This window comes from Cynara cardunculus (assembly GCF_001531365.2).
Source record: "Cynara cardunculus var. scolymus isolate 2C chromosome LG 13, CcrdV1, whole genome shotgun sequence".
Classification (NCBI taxonomy): Eukaryota; Viridiplantae; Streptophyta; class Magnoliopsida; order Asterales; family Asteraceae; genus Cynara; species Cynara cardunculus.
In genome coordinates this window covers 17,349,266-17,356,862 of record NC_037540.1, presented here as the reverse complement: position 1 = coordinate 17,356,862, position 7,597 = coordinate 17,349,266, and the positions used below count along the sequence as shown (strand labels likewise).

Below are 7,597 nucleotides of genomic sequence, written 5' to 3'. Positions count from 1 at the left end.
GTAATACGGTCCAACACTTTCCAGTTCAGCCCATAGTTCCTTGGCTGTGGAACATGTATCGAGGGATTGGAAGATTTCATTGGGTAGCCCCATGATTATCAATCTTTTGGCCTTTTTGTCAGTTTTGACTCTTTCTCTATCATCTTCATCCCAATTCCTTTCATCTTTGGGCATGTAGTAGGCTGGAATTTCAGCTGTGGTGTTTGTTCCTGGAACTCTTGGGACTAGAGTTTGTRGAATGTAGGGACCCTCCTGTATAGATCGTAGGAGATTCTTGTCCATTCCTTCCAGAAAATTCACTATTCTGATCTTCCATTGTGGGATATTCCTCTCGTTGAAGAGTTGTAGGCTTTGTGAGGGAGCCAACATTATAAGTAGAATTCCAGTTGGCCATTGAGAATGTTGAAAAAGAAGAAGAAATTTTTGATGAAAAAGAAGATAAAAAATTGAGAGATTTTTGAATGATCGTTTTTTATTGGGAAATTAATCAATAGGCTCTGAAACCAATTGTTGATCCTAGATCTCTCAATAACACAAATAATCTAGTTATGAATAACCAAATTATAGTGATTTTATGAAGAAAGTTATGAAGACTCGAGAATAAAAATAAGAATATTTATGAACAGTCTTGAGCTTCAAAGGTTTTACTTTATAAATCTAGAAATGTAAAACACCTCGTAAAATCTTGTTTTTACAATAAATCTACTCGCCTATTTATACTAATCGGTTAATAAGAAGATAACTATATCATGCTACTTTCTAGCAAATCTTCTATTAACAGATATGGTTTATCTGTTATATAGATAAGCATTAGTATTAAGATAAACTCGAATTCCAGCTGTTGATTTGTCATCTCCAGCTGTCATTCATGATATGATGATTTCATCCTTATCTTCAAATCTTCATTGCATGCTTCGATGAAGTGCTGGAAAATCTTCTAAGTGTAGATGACCAGAGGATCGATGAGAATGCTCTTTCCATCTCATCCTTGGACTGTCCATCGGTCCTCTGGTTGAATTCCAGAGTTAGTTGTTTCTGCCTTGATGTCTTCATTGGTCTTCTGGTTCTTCATCACTTATAGTTTTTCATTACTTTTTACATTATGAATTGTGGGGTTTAATAGAATCTTGTAAAAATTGAATGGTGTTATTTAATATTTGTTGATGTGACTCGCTTACCTGTTACATCTTGTGTTTCCGCTTTAACGGGGTGTGAAACGTTATCAAGGCCAGAGACTTGGTGATAAGCATGTTTTATTGCATGCTTAAAATACCCATTTCCTTCCTTTTTTAGGTAGATTCTTCTAGTTTATCCCAACCTTGAGTCATTTTCACTTTCTTATTTTCCATTTATTATGTTTGGAGCTAAATGTGGTGATGGATTTGTTTTAACAACAATTTGGGGGTAGAAGACATCTTTGACTTACAAATACTGCACTATGATGTTGCAGCATTCCAACAGCATTGACCTGACCTGGTGCGGCTTTTTAGAGAAGTGCTTAATAGTTCAGCCATGGTCAAGGAGGGAAATCTCAGCTTAAAGAACCGTCGATTTTTTCCTCAAATAGCTGGTGAAAGGACCTTTGGAAGACTTTTTGGATGACCTTTGGTGATGGAGTTAATATCTCCTTTTATATCCCTTCATAATGAACATTTCCCTTTCCAAAGTTTTTGTGTTTTAGTCTGTGCTTGTGTGTATAAAAGGGGACCATGGGTGCCTCTTTAGAATCATCTTTTTCGCTAAACAATTTCTCTTCTTTTGTTCCTTAAACACTCTCAAGCTTTTAGTAGCTTTATGATTATGCAAGCTTTTAAGTTTTTCTTTAAATATTGTTCTTCGTCTTGAGGTGCTACAGCATTATCAGTTACTTATTTATTTACTTTTATCGTCATTTAATTTCCTTTCTTACTTTCTGTCATTTTTACTCAGTCATTCACATTCATGTCTTTACTTTATGTCATTTACTTTCCGTAATGCGTAGCTAATTCCTTTAGTTCGGGTGTAGGGTAAAGGGTGAAATGTTAAACCGAATGAAAGTGGACGTTGTTTCGCAATAACAATGTTCCACTATTTCATTCAAGTTTTATAAAACCAAGCACACTTCTTGATGAGTTGATCACTTTGAAAGTGTTAAAGTACCATGGACTTAGAGATAAACCATTGATAAGCACATCAGCTTGAATGATATGAATGTTACCGACAAGGAAACTTGTCATTTATGTTTTTCAAACTTAACTCCCGACGGATTGGTCACTCTCTTAAAGTGTCAAAATGTGATAGATTCAGAGATGAACTATCTTGAACACGCCAACTTGAATGATATGGGAATCGGCGTGAAATAGTGATTTTTAACAAAGAGATTTGTTTAGCCATATATTTTGAAGACATCATTTGTCACTATCCCTGGTCTGAACTCCACATAGAGATATGGGTGCAAAGCTATAATATAGTGCAAAGGTGAAGTCCGAGAGGAATACCTTCAAGATAGATGGTGGAACTAGTTCTTTTACAACATTTTCTGCTGGATTTTGTGTTTACATTTCACCCTAAGTCTTACACTTGTGCTACCCTTATTATTCTGTTATATTATCTGTTGTAATTCAGAATCAACCTGAAGTCTTCAATTTCGTCATCTGAAATCTTTGCTTTTATTAGACTCTTATTTAACTTTTGCTACAATCCTCATGGACGATAATCTGGTACTTGTACCACTTTATTACTTGGAAAAACGATATTGAGCCCTATTGTATACTTGCGTTGTGGCTCAATTCTTTTGTCTTAAGGTGTAAGATATACCCGACCAAGTTTTTGGCGCTGCTGCCGGGGATTGGCAAGCTAAAAGTTTTCTTTTGAGTAAAGTAAAAGATTTGATTTTTCTAGTACCGTTTTAATCATCTTGAAAGTGGTGTATGCCAAGAACACATCGCGGGGAATTTTTCGAATTTGATCCAGATATTGAGAGAACGTTTCATCATAGAAGGAGGGCTCAAAGAGCATTCAGGCTCTACTCCCTCCCAACATGGAGTTACCTCCTCCCATCATTTCAGAAATACCACATTTGGAAAACCAACCGCCAGCTTTTGGGCAAATACCACCGTTCCCAAATTTTCAACAACGACACCATGCACACCCACATAATCATAATGATAGTAATATGGGTAATGAGGACACTGAATTGGAGTATAATGAGCAACAAAGAGCACAAACTCTGAACATCATTAATCTGGCAAATTCCAAAAATGGAAGGATCATGGATTATGCTATCCCGGATTTTGAGCAATGAAATTTTGGAATAGTTAGACCACATATGACCGCTCTTCATTTCGAACTAAAACCGATAATGTTTCATATGTTGCAAACTAATGGCCAATTTGCCGGACTGCCCTCAGAGGACCCAGACTCACTTTATTTCCATTTTCATCGAGCGATCGGGAAAAAGAATGGTTTAATTCTTTAACACCGAGATCTATGCCGTCTTGGAGTAACATGGCAGAAATTTTTTAACAAAAATATTTCCCACCAACAAGGAACGCTAAGTCCAGAAACGAAATATATCTTTTTAAACAACTGGATGATGAAGCTATTCCTGAAGCATGGGAAAGGTTTAAAGAGTTGTTGAGGAAATGCCCACACCATGGCATTCATAATGTATCCAACTTGAGACATTTTACAATGGGTTAAGTCCCATTGGCAAAACAAATGCTAGACGCGACTGCAAGCGGAGCCTTTACAGCTAGTACCTATAATGAGGGATATGAAATCCTGGAAAAGATATCAGCAAACAATGGCCATTGGGCTGACCCACTTGCCCAGCCACAGAAAAAGACTGTTGGAATACATTAGGTGGATGCATATACTGCATTAACAGCTCAGCTCACCTCCATGACCATTTTATTGAAAAAATTAACTTCTGATCAGGGAGTACAGCAAGCTGCTAACACATCTATTCCAACAGTCCTATCTGTGCAATGTGTGTGCTGCGGTGGGGATCATTCATATAAACATTGTACTCATAATTCGGAATCAGTAAATTATGTTCAAAACAGATCTAATCCCTACTCTAACACATATAATGCCAGTTGGAGACAGCACCCGAAATTTTCTTGGAACAGTCCAAGTTTAAATCCATCAATCCATAAGCAACAAGGAACTTCTAACTTCCAACCACAACATCATGCAAACAGTTCTAACTCTCAGAACCACCAACAAAGTTTTCAGAATTCGCAGCCACATTTTCAAAACAAACCTCCTCCACTCGCAGAATCATCATCTTCTTTGGAAGAAATGATAAAAGGGCTTTTAGCACATGCTCAAACCCAAAATCAAGTTTTGATTAATCAACAAAGTGCTGCCATCAGGAATTAACTCTTGTCAATCAACTTGCACTTAACCAAAGTAGTCGAGCCCTTGGGACCTTGTCCAGTAATATAGAAGTCCCTAGAGATCTAGGAAAGGAGCATGTGAAAGTAGTGACTCTTAGGAGTGGAAAGAAGTTGACAGAAAAAGTGCAAAAAGATAGTATGCCAAGACTGTTAGAAACTACTGATCCGATATCGGTCCCTCTCAAAGAAGGACCGGTCCCACCTCTAGAAAAGCAAACATCTGAGATCACCACTCTTGTTCCCCCTAGATCAGACTTCCCTTTACTTTTTCCAGAGGATACTCTAAAGAAATCAAAAGGGACTGAGGTTGTAGAGACCCCTAAGCTTGATAATAAGATTCCACCAAAGAGCACCACTAAGAATCAAGGCATTCAAGACCCATCCTGCTCAACACCTCCAAGCAAGAATGTGATAAAACAAACCCCTCCTTATGTTCCTTACACCCAAAGGTTGAGGAATCAGAAAGAGGAATTGTATTTTAAGAAATTCTTAGATGTGTTTAAAGAATTGCACATCAACATACCCCTTGTTGAGGCAATTGAGCAAATGCCTACTTATGCTAAGTTTCTGAAGGATATCTTAAGCAAGAAAAAAAAGTTCACTAAATATGAGACTGTAGCTCTTACCGAATGATGTAGTGCGCTTTTGACCAATAGCATACCCCCTAAGCTTAAAGATCCAGGGAGTTCTACCATTCCTTGTTCAATAGGAGTGAAGGAGATAGGAAAAGCCCTATATGACTTAGGATCTAGGATTAACCTCATGCCTTTGTCTGTCTTTAACACCTTAGGCATAGGTGAGTCTAGACCTACCACAGTCACACTCCAGTTGGCAAATAAATCCATTGCATACCCTAAAGGAAAGATAGAAGATGTGTTAATACAGGTTGATAAGTTCATATTTCCAGCAGATTTCATCATAATAGACTTTGAAGCTGATGAGGACATTCCGATTATTTTAAGGAGACTTTTCTTAGCCACCGGAAGAACTTTGATAGATGTCCAGAAAGGACAGTTGACCATGAGGCTTCAAGACCAAAAGGTCACATTTAACGTCTTCAACTCCTTAAAATATCCTGTTTATCTAGAAGAGTGTTAAGGCATAGCTGAAATTGAAGAAGAGGTTGTTGAGGAAGGAATTCAGGAAAACCTTAAGTTGGAAGAAGAGAGTGTAGAGGAATTAGAAGAAGAGATTGTTGAAGAAGTAGAGGCAATAGGAAAGGATAATGTGCCAGAAGAGGTGTCAGCTTTTGAACTTTTGGAGAATAATGAGCAAAAAGACTTTACCTCGTCCATCGTGTCACCACTTGACCTGGAGTTAAAGCAACTCCCATCCCATCTGAAATATGCTTTTCTAGGAGAAGAAGGCAAATTGCCTGTCATTATTTCATCTACCCTAGACTTGCATCAAGAGAAGAAACTTGTGGATATGTTGAAAATGCACAAAAAGACTTTAGGATGGACCATTGCTGACCTTAAAGGGATTAGACCCTCAATTTGTCAACATAAGATCATCTTAAAGGACAAAAATTTCACATCCATAGAACCTCAAAGAAGGATGAATCCTGTCATGAAAGAGGTAGTAAAAAAGGTGATTTTGAAATGGTTAGATGCAGGAATTATCTTCCCGATAGCCAGTAGTTCTTGGGTTAGCCCAGTCCAGTGTGTTCCCAAGAAAGGAGGGTTCACAGTTGTGACATTCTGTCATTTCGGAGCTTCAGGTTAGCACCTTATTATAGATCCTATATWTAGAATTATATTTTACTAGGATCTAGTCATGATGATTAGAGTTCATCTGGCTTAGCTCCCAAGTTTAGTTCCGAAGAAATGCTCAGCGAGTAACTGATGAAGTTAACTTGTGTAATGCCAAATATTTTAGAAATGCTCCAAATAAAATAAAGTTGATAATATAAACTTTTAAATTAAAATACAAAAGTCCCGATTGAATGTCCAAATGATTTTATAAAAAGGTGGAGTTTTGAAATAATAGTGTCATTTATTATTAATGTTTGGTAGATTACATTGTTGATTATAAAGTTAAGTGGGTTTATCCTTCTAAAATAAAAACTTTTTATTGGGTTTGGACCTTTAGAGGCCAGCCCATTTACCTCTTTAAAATCAACATATAAATACCCCACAACCTTTGAAAACTCTCATTTTCCAACTCCCTTGCTCGCTAAACCATATCATCTCTCTAATCTCTCTCTAAACACAAACCACCCTGCAGCCGATTCCTTCAAGCAAGCCTTCAGGAAATTCTGTCAAACTTGAAGAATATTCAAGATTCTAAGAAAAGGGTATGATACTAGTTATTTTCCTTTTATAGAATAACAAAAGTTTTCATCTTCCTACTCCCACTTCTTGATCTTGTAGTTAAATTTCTAGAGAATTAAAGAAGGGAGATTATCCATCAAAGACAAGAAAATGTCTTCAAAAAGGATGATAATCTATGATCCATGTTCTTTGAACTCTAAAGTAGGAGGAAACCCATTGCATGCGAAGTTTGAGCATGTAAAGATATGTTTTAAAGAATCCTGCATGCATCTCAAATCAGCTTTGTCATCTTTGAAATTTAATGGAATCGGGTAATATTATCTGGAGGCTAGCCGTGTTTGTTAGTTTTAAAATAGAGTTAAGATTCTTGAAAAAAGATGAGCTTAGACCCCAAATGACTGACACTCGAAGAGTGTGCAATCTGTTTTGGGGGTTGTGTAACTCAAGGTTGTAGGGTAATAATGAGTGACTTAAACCCACTCAAATTTCTTGATATTTGGAAAAAGTCTGCTAATCTCATTATTTTGGATGATGTGAAAAGTTGGGCATAAAATGACTTTTGGAAGGTTCCTATTTATAGTAATTTGTGAAACCCAAAAATACCTGGAACAGATTTTATAATCTATCCAAAAATCAGCTTTTGAGTAAAGAATTTTGATTCCTTTTAATATATATAATTTTTGGGCTATTTTTAGATTAAATAATAAAATATAAACTTTAATTTATAAAAACCCGATGGCATTACATAAGATACAACTTAACTTTATCTTTGTCAAGAACCCATAGGTGATCTAAATTCTGGATGTTGGWCTGTTTAGGAAGGTTAGGGCGGACGTTGAGCGCTTCAAACGTCATCCTCTTGGATATTCATCATCAAATTTGCGAGTTTTCACGGCCGCACTTTTTTAAGCTTTTTATTATTTAACTGGGGGAAAAGCATGA

The 7,597-nt window shown here is 36.7% G+C and overlaps 1 non-coding gene across 1 annotated transcript; it reads right to left on the bottom strand.

Moving 5' to 3' along the window:
• Positions 1 to 3,534: 3,534 nt before the first annotated feature.
• Positions 3,535 to 3,641, bottom strand: LOC112526229. The gene has a single exon (XR_003070555.1). It is a non-coding gene; the product is annotated as a small nucleolar RNA R71 (small nucleolar RNA).
• Between the last annotated feature and the right edge of the window lie 3,956 nt (positions 3,642 to 7,597).